Here is a 14,394-nt window from a genome sequence, read left to right as displayed (position 1 = left end):
ACTGCGTCGCGCATCAAAACTGCGTCATCTTCTAGGGACTCCAGGCCTATAGCTTTTAACGGAGACTGGAAGGACCCAAAGCGTTCCCGATTGGGTTAGACTGCCCAGGAGTCCTAGGGCCTGTTTCCTCCTACCCCGGGGTAGAATTCCAACTGCACGTCATCCCACCTTCCCTTTTTTCGTGGGTTTTAGGGATCTGACTTGGGTCCTTAGGTAGCATAGGTACTGAGTTCTTTCCAGCCCCTACCCCAAGTAAATGATTTTTTTTTATTAGATATTTTCTTTATTTACATTTCACATGTTATCCCCTTTCCTAGTTATAGATGATAGTTATAAAAAGAACAAACTGGAGCCGGGCGTGGTGGCGCACGCCTTTAATCCCAGCACTCGGGAGGCAGAGGCAGGCGGATTTCTGAGTTCGAGGCCAGCCTGGGCTACAGAGTGAGTTCCAGGACAGCCACGACTACACAGAGAAACCCTGTCTCAAAAAACCAAAAAAAAAAAAAAAAAAAAAGAACAAACTGACACACAGCCCCTGGGCCTGTAATCCTGCAATGGGGAAGTGGTCTTCAATTGTCAGGATTTCAGAAGCCTCCAACCATGCACTGATTAACAGAAAATTACACAGAATATACTGCTCAGTGGTAGAGCACTTCCCTGGTATTCCAATAGGCTCTAGCTATGCTCACTCCCCAGAGGCAAGCACACACACTCACACTTACAAACCTAGAACTTTCTTATCCACAATCTCAGGCAGATTGTCCTCAACCCTTCTTCGTATATGACCCAGGCTGGCCTTAAATACATGATGATGATCTTGCCTCAGTCTTTCCATGTGCTGGGTGTCGGTTTAAGCCACCACACTGGACATTGTTCTTAATTGTTAAATATAACCAAAGACAGTATGTTTAAACAAGTCAAGCACATTTACAGATTTCTGTCATTTTTGTAAATTATATTGTTAATCTCACAGATGTGATTCGAAAGACCACCAACCCAAATTATGGCCAGTTTAAAGCAAGATTTATTGTGTACAAACCAGAGACAAATCATCAGCTGTCTCTCCCTAAAATGGGGTTCACAATACCAGCCCCAAGCCAACTTCTCAAGCCCTTTATATAGGGCAAAACCATGGGGTGGGGGATTTTGCATGTAATAGTAGTTATAGAAGTGAAACCAGGTGGTCAAGGTTAAAGTGGGTGATGGAACAATGGGTATAGGTATAGAACATTCTCAAAAACAGGTAGCTGGGGCAGGAGGTATTACAGTACATTGTATGGTTACTGGGCTAGGGTGCAGCCCAGCTCTGAGAAATATATAAACTTCAAGTTTTATAGTAAACAGAAACTTAACTTGGCTATAGACTCGAATTGAGATGGGCTGGCTTCTCAATATCCTTTAATGAGCCTAAGTTGTCCTTCTGTTTCAACCATGTTTTGTTGATTCTGAGCCTGCCCTGCATACTACCTACACAAAAACATCTAATACCATTTGGTTAAAATGCCAGCCTGGACCTCGTGTCTTTCAGATATTCTTTGATTAAATTCCAGTTTGTGAAAACTCAAATTGAACTGCAATGATTTAAATGTAACCTAGAGGACTGGAGGGATGACTCAAAACTAAAAGCACTTGCTGTCCTTGCAGAGGACAGAAGTTCTGTTCCCAGCACCAGCACCAGTGTGGCATCACACAACTGTAACTCAAGATTTGGGGGTCTGACACACTCTCTGGGCTCAGCATATACATGGTACACACACACATACACACATGCAGGGAAAACATGTACACATGCAAGTACATATAACCATGTTTGATGCCTTGATGTGGAGAGTTGGGACATGAAACTCATCAAGTGCACCACCTTTAAGTCATTTTTTTTATTTATATACATAAGTCTAACTGTTATATGGATGTATGGTACACATGGGTAATCATGGATGCCTTTAAAAAGTGGCCGATTCCCTGGAGGTAGGGCTACTGGAAGTTGTGATCCACCCTGCATAGGAACTGAGAACTGATTCCCATCTTGGGAATTGTACTGGCTATTTTTGTGTCAACTTGACACAGCTGGAGTTATCACAGAGAAAGGAGCTTCAGTTGAGGAAATGCCTCCATGAGATCCAACTGTAAGGCATTTTCTCAATTAGTGATCAAGGGGGAAAGGCCCCTTGTGGGTGGGACCATCCCTGGGCTGGTAGTCTTGGGTTCTATAAGAGAGTAGGCTGAGCAAGCCAGGGGAGGTAAGCCAGTAAAGAACATCCCTCCATGGCCTCTGCATCGGCTCCTGCTTTCTGACCTGCTTGAGTTCCAGTCCTGACTTCCTTTGGTGATGAACAGCAGTATGGAAGTGTAAGCCGAATAAACCCTTTCCTCCCCAACTTGCTTCTTGGTCATGATGTTTGTGCAGGAATAGAAACCCTGACTAAGACAGGAATCAAACTCAAGTCTTCTGAAAGAGCAGTATGGGCTCATAGTCATTAAGCAATCTGTACAGATTTGTTTCGTTTTGTTTGTTTATCTTTGGAGATGGGGTTAACTAAGTAGCCCTAGCTATCCTGGAAATACCTAAGTAGATTAGGCTGGCCTTGAATTCACAGAAGTCTACCTACCACTTCCTCCTGAGTGGGTGAATAAAGGTCTATACTACCAGGCCTCACCACTTCTTTTAAAAAATAATAATAAATAAATAATAATAATAATGAAATTAATTTTATTGCTGGGTATGTTTGTTTTATGTATCTATGTGAGTACAGCTCTTGTGTGAAGGTTAGAGAAGAACTTTTAGGGGTTTCTTTACTTCTTTCACCACATGAGTCCCTAGCATTAAACTCAGGCATTCAGGCTTGGAATAAATTTCCTTTTCCTCTAAACCATCTCTCTAGCCCTTTATGAAATATTTTTTGAGATTGTTTATTGTATGACATTTAAGTCATGGAAATTGATTAATTATGTTCTAATTCAAGTGAATACCATGTATTCCACATAATTTGGCATCACAGAATTAGAAAAATAATGATTCTCACTAACCAATATTACCATTTTTGGTCCAGGAGTACTTTGTATTGACTCATTACTTAGATTCATATTAATAAAAAGATACACAAGAGGAAACATCTGTCTCAGGGTAGAAAATAACTTTGGGTTAAAAAACAAAATGAAAATTATTTCTTCTCATTAGATTTCCACTGAGATAGATAGATAGATAGATAGAGATAGATAGAGATAGATAGAGATATACATGATATAGGTATAGATATAGACACTACTCTTATTCTCAGAACATGAAATAATATCTTAAAATTTCAACATAAGCCGGGTGTGGTGGCGCACGCCTTTAATCCCAGCACTCGGGAGGCAGAGGTAGGCGGATTTCTGAGTTCGAGGCCAGCCTGGTCTACAAAGTGAGTTCCAGGGCTATACAGAGAAACCCTGTCTTGAAAAACCAAAAAAAAAAAAAAAAAAAAAAATTTTTTTTTTCAACATAAAAACTATGGGGAGAGCCGAGCGTGGTGGCGCACGCCTTTAATCCCAGCACTCGGGAGGTAGAGGCAGGCGGATTTCTGAGTTCGAGGCCAGCCTGGTCTACAAAGTGAGTTCCAGGACAGCCAGGGCTATACAGAGAAACCCTGTCTCGAAAAACCAAAAAAAAAAAAAAAAAAAAAAAAAAAAAAAAAACTATGGGGAGAGGGCTGGCGAGATGGCTCAGTGTTTAAGAGCACTAACTGCGCTTCCAGAGGTCTTCAATTCCTAGCAACCACATGGTGGCTACAACCATTTGTAATGGGATCTGATACCTTTCCTCTGGTGTGTTTGAAGACAGCTAAAGTGTATTCATATAAATAAAATAAATCTTTAAAAAAAGTTTGGGGAGACTCCCATAGTGAGTGAACTAGCATTTGATAAGAAAAGATAGGTTGAGTATGATGGTACATGGCTTTAATTTCTAGTACTCTGTAGGCAGAGGCAAGGCAAGGCCATCCTGGTCAACTTAGAAAGTACCAAGACTACCAGGGCTACATACTGAGACCCTGTCTGGAAAAAAAAAAAGCAAAGATAGATGTTCAAGTTGCCCGGGTAGACAAAGAGTTAGTTCTCTAACGTGTGTAAACTATGTAAAAAATTAGGACCTGCTTGCTATTATCCCCGTTTCTCATCTTCAAGATATATGCAGCTGCTAATTGCTGTCTCTGCATTATTTACAATATGAGCAGTACTATCTCTACACCCAAAGTAGAAACTAGTATTAATGTAGGTCACTCCTTCCTTATCTCAGCCACTCCTTGTGATCATTAATCAAATGTTCTATCTCTCTCACTCACCTCCTACCCTTCTTTTCCCACTCCTACTTACATCCAAGTAACCACTGTGCCCTATTTATTACAAATCATTCTGTGCCTGCTCTTCACTACATCATTGCCTTAATTCATAGCCTTCTTTTTACTTACCTGTATAGTATCTTTATCTTTTAGGTTCATTTTCAGATAAGCATCCATTCTGCAGACAAAATAAGTCTTTCTAAAACACAAAAGTATCTTATTATATCACATCTGTGCTTTCATACGGGATTAGACTGCTCGTTATCATGACCTGGGCAGCTCAGGCTCTGACTTCTTCCTGTGTCTCAGCCTCATTTGACACCATCTATTACCTATGTCATATTGTTCCTTTGCCTCCTAATGCTTCTTCACTTCAAATCCTCCTTTTCTCTTTGCTCTCCAGCATGGCAACAGCTCCTGTTACATCAACACTTGACTCAGGTATCTTCTCACCAGCTGTTGGCCATAGTGGCTCTTGGTATCACCTTCTCTTTGCTTGTAACTTCTGTGCATTTTGTGTAAGCTTTTTCTTTAACATTTACAGGATTATGACTTGGTAGAAAAATTATGCAAAAAAATGTGTCTACACTAAATTTATCTCATTAACCAAAGAACCCAAGTCAGATGTATTGGCTCACGCCTTTAATCCTAGAACTCCAGAGGCAGACAGGTCTCTGTGAGTGCAAAGCCAGTTAGGTCTACATAGGTCTACATAGTGAGTTCCAGGAAAGTTGGAGCTACATAGTGTCACCCTGTCTCAACAAAAGCAAAAAAAATAAACAAAACAAAACAAAACAAAAAAAAACAAAGGAACCCATAAAATTAAAAAGAGAATTTGAAAATCTAAGATTTCAAAGGTAGTGCAAACAAGATAGAATAGCATATTGAAGAACTAATTTGAGTTGAGTTGAATTGAATTGAATCTGTGGTGCTGTTGACTGAACACACAGGTACTTGCATGTAAGGTATGTACTCTGCCATTGAGCAGCACCTCCAGTCCAAGATCTGAATTCTAAGAAGTGGCTGCTGTATTAGATGCAGTCCTGGTTAAACTGTAGAATTTATCAGCTAAGTTTTACCCCAGAAAAGGCAATCAACTCATCAGTTTTGGCTAATTTCAAACTTTTGTGAGTGTTAAATATCCAGGCCTAATAAATAATATAATGTCAAAGAGAAATAGTCATAGCAAGTTTCTAAAGATATTTAGATAGGTTGTTGGAAAGTTATCTTCTGATGTGACACTGATCGAAATGACATCTTTCTTTTATTCCTAAATTTGTAATTTATCTCAGCACTGTGCTTTCTTCTTTTGCTCCTTTCTTTCTTTCTTTCTTTCTTTCTTTCTTTCTTTCTTTCTTTCTTTCTCCCTATCTTTTGTTCTTTCTTTTTTTTTCTCTTTCTTTTTTAAATAGACTTCACAATGTGTCACAGGCTGACCTGGAACTCATGGTCGTACTATTGCTTCATCCTCCCAAGTGTTGGATTTACAGGTATGTGTCACAACAGCCAGTAGTACTTTTAACTCATTCATTCCTGGCCCACACTATGAACTCTGGAAACCTACAGCTTTGGTGTTCAGTCTATAGTATATATTTTCCAGGTGATATGTAGATAGTTTCTCAGAGTTCATATGACCCAAAATAGCTTGCAAATAGCCAAGTACTAAGCCTTTGTCCTAGAGCAATGGTTCTCAACCTTTCTAATGCTGTAAGCCTTTTATACAGTTATTCATGTTGTGGTGACATCTAACCCTAAAATCATTTTGTTACTACTTCATAACTGTAATTTTGGTACTGTTATGACTTGTAATCTGATATGCAGGGTATTTGATATGTGGCCCTCAAAGAATGCTGCCCTAGAGTGTACTCTTTCCTATAGTCAACCTGGCGCCCAAAAGGTGTCCTTGTTCTAAAAGTTCTTCTTTTCCACCTTTCAGTGACTCTTCTGACATATCACCAATGCCTCCTACCATTTCTTATGGTAGTCATAGAGTCCACACTGGTATCACACCATCTCAAGTGCCAGGCAAGAACAACAATGAAGAATAAACCAAAGAGAGAACAGTGCCCTAATAGCTTCTTTTTATCTAACTTAAAACTGACCCTTGTCGGCCCCAATGAAGGAGCCAGAGAAATCCCAGGGAGATGAAGGGGACTGAAGCCCCATAGAAGGAACATCAATATGAACTAACCAGTTCAGAGCTTCTTGGAACTATACCACCAATCAAAGAAAACACATGGTGGAACTTGTGGCTCTAGCTATATTTGTAGCAGAGGGTGGCCTAGTTGGTCATCAGTGGGAGGATAGGCCCTTGGTCCTGTGAAGGCTCTACGCCCCAATATAGGGGAATGCCAGGACCAGGAATGGGAGTGGGTGGGTTGGGAAGCAGGGGGAGGTGGGAAGTGTTAGGGAATTTTTAGAGGGGAAACTAGGAAAGGGGATAACATTTGAAATGTAAATAAAAGAAAATATCTAATAAAAAATTACTTTAAAAAAAACCTGACCCTTGTCAAATTACCTATCAGAATCTCTGAATACGACATTTATTTTAATTACATATAAAATAAGAACTTTTACAGGGTGTGGCAATAAAAATTTGTCTATTTATCAACATTAGGAGGTAGAGACATGAGGATCAAGAGTTCAAGACCAATCTGGGCTACATGGGACCGACCCTGACACATATACATACACACACACACACACACACACTTATAGCTTGTGATAAGATAGCCATAGCAGAGATCATTGTTTTCAAGTGCAAAGGTTTTTTTTTTTTTTTTGCATTACTGTGCATTGATCACTACCATCCATTTTCATAATCTTTTAAGCTTCTACGCTTAAACTCAGAATCTACAAAAGACTGACCTACTACTTCCTATTCCCTTCTGTCCTTGAAAAATAACATTCTGCCGATTCTTCAATTTTGATTATTTTAGATACCTCAAATAAATGAAATTATTTCAAATGTACCCTTTTGTGTCACTGAGGTTCATACTTTGTCCTTTTAAAGCTGATCAAATTAAATGCATATGCTGCATTCAATTTTGCATTTTCAATGGGCATATTTCTACCTTTGACTATTATGCATAGTGCTTACACTACATTAATTAATATGCAAGCTTTTGTTTGGACACAGTGTTCATTTTTGGAATTCTACTCCTCCTGCCTAAGGAGTAGAATTTTTGGCTACTTAATTCTTGTTTAGCTTTTTAAGGAGCCACCAAACATTTTACCCCTAGCTGTCCTAGTTTACATTTTGCCACCATTGTGGAGGGGGGAGTTCACTCTTCACATTCAAACCAACACATATTATTTTCAGGTGGACATATATATCTGGGTAGAGGACTTACCAGATTCGCATGGACCTGGATTCATTCTTCAGCATCAGAAAAATAAAGCTATAAAAGTAGTACAGTGGCTGGAGAGGTGGCTCATCAGTTAAGAGCACTAGATGTTCTTCAAGATGACCAACGTTCAATTCCTAGCACCCACACTACAGCACACAATGGTCTGTAACTCAAATTTCAGGAGATTTGCAGACATCTACCATACAAATAGTACACAGATGTACATGCAGGCAAAACAAAAAAATTAAACAAAGCCGGGTGTGGTGGCACACACCTTTAATCCCAGCACTTAGGAGGCAGAGGCAAGCGGATTTCTGAGTTCAAGGCCAGCCTGGTCTACAAAGTGAGCTCCAGGTCAGCCAGGGCTATACAGAGAAACCCTGTCTCGAAAAAACAAACAAACAAACAAACAAAAAATTAAACAAAACAATTTTAAAAGTTTTTAATTTTCAAAAATTTAGTTATAGCGCCATTACCTTTTTGTGGGTTTTATTAGTAGTATGCTGTGACAATTCCATAAGTGTATAAGATGCATTCTGGACATACTTATCTCTCCACTTTTACTTAACCTTTCCCCACCCTGATCCCTTTCCCTACCTAGTCATCATTCCACTTTCATGTTTTTGTCTTGTGATTCACTGAGTTTAACCAGGGCATGACATACATGGGCATGTGTGTGAAGGATCGACTAAAGCATGAGTAGCTCACCAATGGCTATTATCAGTGAAGACGATGACTTATTCCCCAATAGCCTTTGGCTGTCATTACCTTCCCTGAGCTCCAAAAACTCCTGCCCATCTACAACTGAATGATTAAAGGCTTGGCCTTGCTTAGGTCCTACGTAGGCAACCTGGGAGCTGAGAGACTCTCAGGAATCAAAGGGAAGGACCTAGGATGAATTGTTCTACAGTGGGGAGATGGAACTTGTAGAGTCTACCTCTAGTGGAGGGACAGGACATCAAGAGGAAGGATGGGGTTGCCATTGCACAGTTAAAAGCTCTGACCCAGAATTGTTCCTGTCTGAAGGAACTGCAGGGACAAAAATGGAGAGGAACATGAGAGAAAGGAGGTCCAGTGCCCAAATTGGAATCCAGCTCAAGGCAAGGCCCGAGGCCCTGACACTGTGACTGATGCTATGGTGTGCTTGCAGACAGGAGCCTAGCATGGCTGCCCTCTGAGATGCCCAACAAGCAGCTGAAAGAGTCAGATGCAGATAACAGCACCCAACCAATGGACAGAAGCTGGGGATCCCTGTGGTTGAATTGGGGAAAAGCTGGAAGAAGTTCAGGAGGAGAGAGGCCCCACGGGAAAACCAGCAGTCTCAACTTACCTGGACCTCCAAGATCTGTCAGATACTGAACCACCAGTCAGGAAGCATACACCAGCTGATATGAGGCCTCTGACACATATACAGCAGAAGACTGCCTGGGCTGGCCTCAATGAGAGAAGATGCCCCCAACCCTCAAGAGACTTGAGGCCCCAGGGAGTGAGGAGGCCTCATGGGTTGGGAGGAGGTATAGGATGGGGAGCACTGGAGGGGGCAGACCGGGAGGCAGATGAAGTCCGGCCTGTAAAAAGGGATTAAAGAATACAAATAAATAAATTGGAAAAAGGTTTTGGCAAGATTCGACCAAAAAGAAATTGATGTCACTGTTATAGGATACAAAATGTATTTTAAAATCATTTTATAAACATGAATATCTTGAGTGTCTCAATCATGCTTGAATGTGAAACTTGTATAATGTTTACTGCCATTTTTTTTGCACAAACAGGTCATTATTTGTAAGGGATATTACAGTAACTTATAACACTCAAAAAAAGAGAGAGAAAACTATGAAAACAGAATCTCAACAAGCAATTTAAAAAGTCAAAATCAAAATGGATTGAATGCAGCAGACGTGAGAACCTTAAGCCCTCTATTAATGCAGATACTTTGTTAGGGTAGTTTATTTTTTAACCCTGAGTTGTAAGAATTCTTTACATATTTCAGACAGCAGTCCCAGGATCTCCTTTTTAAAGATATCTTGTAGCATGTGATCTTCCAAAAATCTTTAAATCGGCTTAAAATATATATATAAGAAGAATCTCAGGTGCAAATGAGATGGGGTGAAGAATTCTTGGAGGGGGAAACCAGAAGTGGGACAACATTTGGAATGTAAATAAATAAAATGATTTTTAAAAAAACACTAAAGACCAAGAAAATTTTCTGTTTTAGGGTACTATGAATAAAAGAAAAGTGGGGTTTTGTTGTGTTGTGTTTTGTTTTGTTTTGTTTTGTTTACCATCTAAAGCCTGATTGCCTTAGCTGATTGCAAGAGATTAGCTCAGAAGGAAGTCAGTTTAACAGCTCACCAATATTAGGTAGGTAGTGTGTTTCCAACTTGTGCAGTTTACTGCTCACTCACCTGGAAAACAGTAAATTCAAAATACAAGTTGGTCCAGATCAAACTGTCCTCTGTAACAGCCTTTATTATCTGACATACCAGTTAACAAAAAGGACCTGGGCCCCAGGGTGTTGCCATCTGCCCCACCCTCTGAGTTTCTCATCTGAACAGGAAATGCTTGCTTTTTGAGGCTGCAATCACTTGTGGTCACAATTTCTGACTTTTGCAGTTGTGTATAGATTACAAAAGACATTCTTAATCTGCTTGCCAATTTCAGTAAATTCTGAAAAATATTTTTTTTTCTGAGTGAGGTTTTAAGCAACTTCTAAGAACACTGCTGTTCATATAACATTGCACTAAGACCTGAAGTGGGCGTAGAAACACCTTTCCTAACAATGTGATCCATTCCTTAAAATAAATTTTGAATAGTTGAAAATCAGGATGGAAATATTAGAATATTTTTGAGACAAAGTCTCATCATGTATCTCTGGTTGGCTTGGAACTTACTTTATAGTAACTTACTGTGTGTGTGTCTGTCTGTCTGTCTGTCTCTGTGTGTGTGTGTGTGTATGTGTGTGTGTGTATCAGATGATACATGGCACAAAAACATCAAACCTGGATGGCTGGTTTTTGCGGTGCATACCTTCAGTCCTAGACATCAACACAACTGTGAACAGGAACCACTATGGTGGTGGGACAAGGCATACTTCATTGCAGCCAAAACGGCTCCAATAGGCAGAGATCAGAACAGACCGCGCAGTCTTCAGCCACAGGGCCTGACATTGAGGTTCATTTGTTGGTGTTGCTGTAGGATCTCTAATTCTTCCCACAGAATTTTTGGCAAAATTGTCTTTTCTTTTCTGTGAATTCTTTTTATATCTTTATCAAAAATCAATTTGCAGTTGGGCTTTATATAAATAACCATAACTTCTGTACTAAGGATGTAGAAACGATAGGATCACAAGTTTGAAGTTAACTTGGGCTATAGAAGGATACCATATCTCAGAAAAAAAACTCATCTGTCATCACAAATTACCATTAACATTACTACTGTTATGAACATTTAAAGAATTTTGGTAAGAATGTGGTGAAAGTGGAATCATTTTTGCATTATGGTCAGGAATTTGAAATTATGTAAACACTAAAAAATTCAGATTCCTTTAAAACCTGAAAACTGAATAATCCGGAGACATACCGGTTATACTTCTGATCTATTCCTAAAATAATTGATGGTAGACAACTGAAGTTAAGTGTGTAAGCTTATCTTCATAACAGGACTATTCACAGTAGCCAAAAGGGGAGCAAACCAAGTGTCCACAAGTGAAAAAATACATAAACAAAATATTATACATATTTTATTTTGTATATATTATAGACTATTATTTTGCTTCACAAAGAAAATTCTGACACCTGCTTCAACTTTGATAATCCTTCAAAATATTAAAATACACAAAATAAGCCTGTTTCAAAGTCGCAAATACTATACAATTCTTCTGTGTGAAACTCCTAGGAAGGCAAAATGCTCGAGGCCAGAGGATGGAGGAGGAAAAATGAAAGCTGTTATTTACAGAAAAAAAGTTTGTGTTTTCTTTTCTCTCTTTTTTTTTTTTTTTTTGGTTTTTTGAGACAGGGTTTCTCTGTGTAGCCCTGGCTGTCCTGGAACTCACTTTGTAGACCAGGCTGGCCTTGAACTCAGAAATCCACCTGCCTCTGCCTCCCAAGTGCTGGGATTAAAGGCGTGAGCCACCACCGCCCGGCTAAAGTTTGGGTTTTTCAAAGGTTTGCTTTTATCATTTTATTATGTGTGTATAGAGTGTGAATGTATATACTATGTGTGACTTAGCAGGTTGCTGTGTCCTTCCCAATATACCATCTCATACCACAGATTTACCACAGATAGTTGACTTACTCACTAATTGCAAAATATTTTCAAGATAAAAATCTTACTAAATATAAAACAGTGAAAGCATTAACTGACAATAAAGTGAAAAATCACATATGCCTTAGAGGAAGAAAGCAGTATTTATGGCTCAAGATTCTAGGAAGACAAGTGTCAAAACTATGGACATCTTTTACAGATAAAGTTCATGCTTGCTTCTGTTGTTTTCAGAGTTGTGTGGGGTCGATGCAATGCGCAATGTGCAAAGTCAATGAGGCAATTACGTTACAAATCAAGCTATCAGAAGAAACAGTATCTATATTTCTATCTTGAAAAATATAGTTTATTAAGACATTCGGCATTATGAGATATTTCTCAGATGTTTTGCATATAACTAAGGTAAATTCTATGGTAATGTGAAATACTTGTGGTATCAGAACTATAAAGGACATAAGAAAATGATCCCAGTAGGCATTTTATTTTATTTTAATTAAGTTAGGATAATATAAAGATTTGCTGAGCTAACCGTATTGTTCTTTTCGCTATGTTCTCACTCCTCTCAAGTCTAGTTGGAAGAGATGCTACTTTGTCATTGGCTCAGTCCCGCAATGCAGGGATCTTACATTTTGATGTGTAGATAATCACTCCCTTGGTGAACAGTGATTGGTATAGAAGTGACTATGAGGAGCTCCAAGCCATCCATGCCAACTCTGAGCCTAGATTCTGAGAGACAAAGGGATTGTGGCTCGTGAAAGGGAGTGGTAGGTGTTTGGGGTGTAAAACAGAGTAGAATGTCAGGGTGATGGCAAGAATAAATAAAGAGAAACATTGAGACAATTCATAAACATATTAAATCTTTGTGTGAATTATGCTAAGGGCAGGATTTGTTCAAACTGGTTCTGTCTTAGATAGTGCTTTAATTCATGTCAACTGATAGTATGTACCAATAAGGTACAACTTTATAGAATAGAATTTATGTATTTGTAAAATTGAACTGTAAGAAACAGTGAAGCTATTCATTAGCAAATTGTCACATTATTGAAAGTGTTACTGTTATTAAATTTGATATGTCTTGTACGGAGTCATATTTTGGTTGCTTGTTCCCTGCCTGACTGGTTGAATTTTTATTTTAGAAGGCAGTGAGGGATTTTTAGATTCTTACTGTGATGTATACTATGAACTGTAAAACAAATATTTTCCCCTAAATTGCTTTTGTCCAAATATTTTATTACAGCAACAAGAAAAGAAACTAAAAATGTCTAAAATATCATAACAACTTAATAGCTTACCCATAACCTGTAACTATATTTTGTCCTTTTTTTTTTTTTTTCAAAGTTGTCATCTTATATGGGAAGTTTTCAGTGATCTGGAGGCATATAAGTTCTTGTTCTCTGTTGGACTTTCTTTTTATTTATTTATTTATTTATTTATGTAACTATATTTTGGATTTTTTTGCTACAAACTTGTAATAAGAGTTGTTTTTGAGTTGGGCGGTGGTGGTGCACGCCTTTAATCCCAGCACTTGGGAGGCAGAGGCAGGTGGATTTCATAGTTCAAGGCCAGCCTGGTCTACACAGTGAGTTCCAGGACAGCCAAGGCTATACAGAGAAACCCTGTCTCAAAAAAAAAAAAAAAAGATTCTCTGGAGTCCCGCGACCTGCAGTCCCCTACCCGGACTGACGAGTTGGCCCGGCTGTCCAGAGCACCATGTCAGGTTCTTCTAGCGTTGCCACCATGAAGAAGGTGTCCAGCAGCTCCAGCAGGAGGCCGGGCTCAACCGCGTGAAGGTTTCCTAGGCAGCTGCAGACTTGAAACAGTTCTGTCTGCAGAATGCTCAACATGACCCTCTGCTGACTGGAGTGTCTTCAAGTACAAATCCCTTCAGACACCAGAAAGTCTGCTCCTTTTTGTAGTCACCTATCTTGAGGTTTCTCAAACCACTTTTCATGAACCAGTGAATATTCAAGAGAGCTAAGTTTGAAGTCTGTACAAAAGCTTCTCTTTAACACGTGCCACAATACACTATCCTCTACTTGTCAGTCCTTAACGTCTACCTCTCTGAACTTCATGGATTTCTGTCTCACGAGGTTTAACTATTTTATACACACTGGCTGTAGCATACAATAAAGCAGCATACAAACCTTTAAAAAGAAAGAGTTGTTTTCAGTGATCTGGAGGCATATAGGGTCTTGTTCTCTGTTGGGCTACCTATCTCTCTGTCTATCTCTCTCTATCTCTCTCTCTCTCATGATCTCTCTCTCTCTTTCTTTCTTTCTTTCTTTCTTTCTTTCTTTCTTTCTTTCTTTCTTTCTTTCTTCCTTCCTTCCTTCCTTCCTTCCTTCCTTCCTTCTTTCTTTCTTTCTTTCTTTCTTTCTTTCTTTCTTTCTTTCTTTCTTTCTTTCTTTCTTTCTTTCTTTCTTCCTTCCTTCCTTCCTTCCTTCCTTCCTTCTTTCTTTCTTTCTTTC

The 14,394-nt window shown here is 39.2% G+C and overlaps 1 pseudogene; it reads left to right on the top strand.

The window, feature by feature from the left end:
- The first annotated feature begins 13,636 nt into the window (after nt 1–13,636).
- Nucleotides 13,637–13,885, top strand: LOC147000921 (guanine nucleotide-binding protein G(I)/G(S)/G(O) subunit gamma-5 pseudogene; annotated as a pseudogene).
- Nucleotides 13,886–14,394: the final 509 nt, after the last annotated feature.

Source organism: Mus caroli, unplaced genomic scaffold, assembly GCF_978045245.1.
Source record: "Mus caroli unplaced genomic scaffold, Mus_caroli_1 scaffold_15, whole genome shotgun sequence".
Classification (NCBI taxonomy): Eukaryota; Metazoa; Chordata; class Mammalia; order Rodentia; family Muridae; genus Mus; species Mus caroli.
Note: the sequence above shows the minus strand (reverse complement) of the source record. Positions and strands in the feature narration are given on the sequence as shown.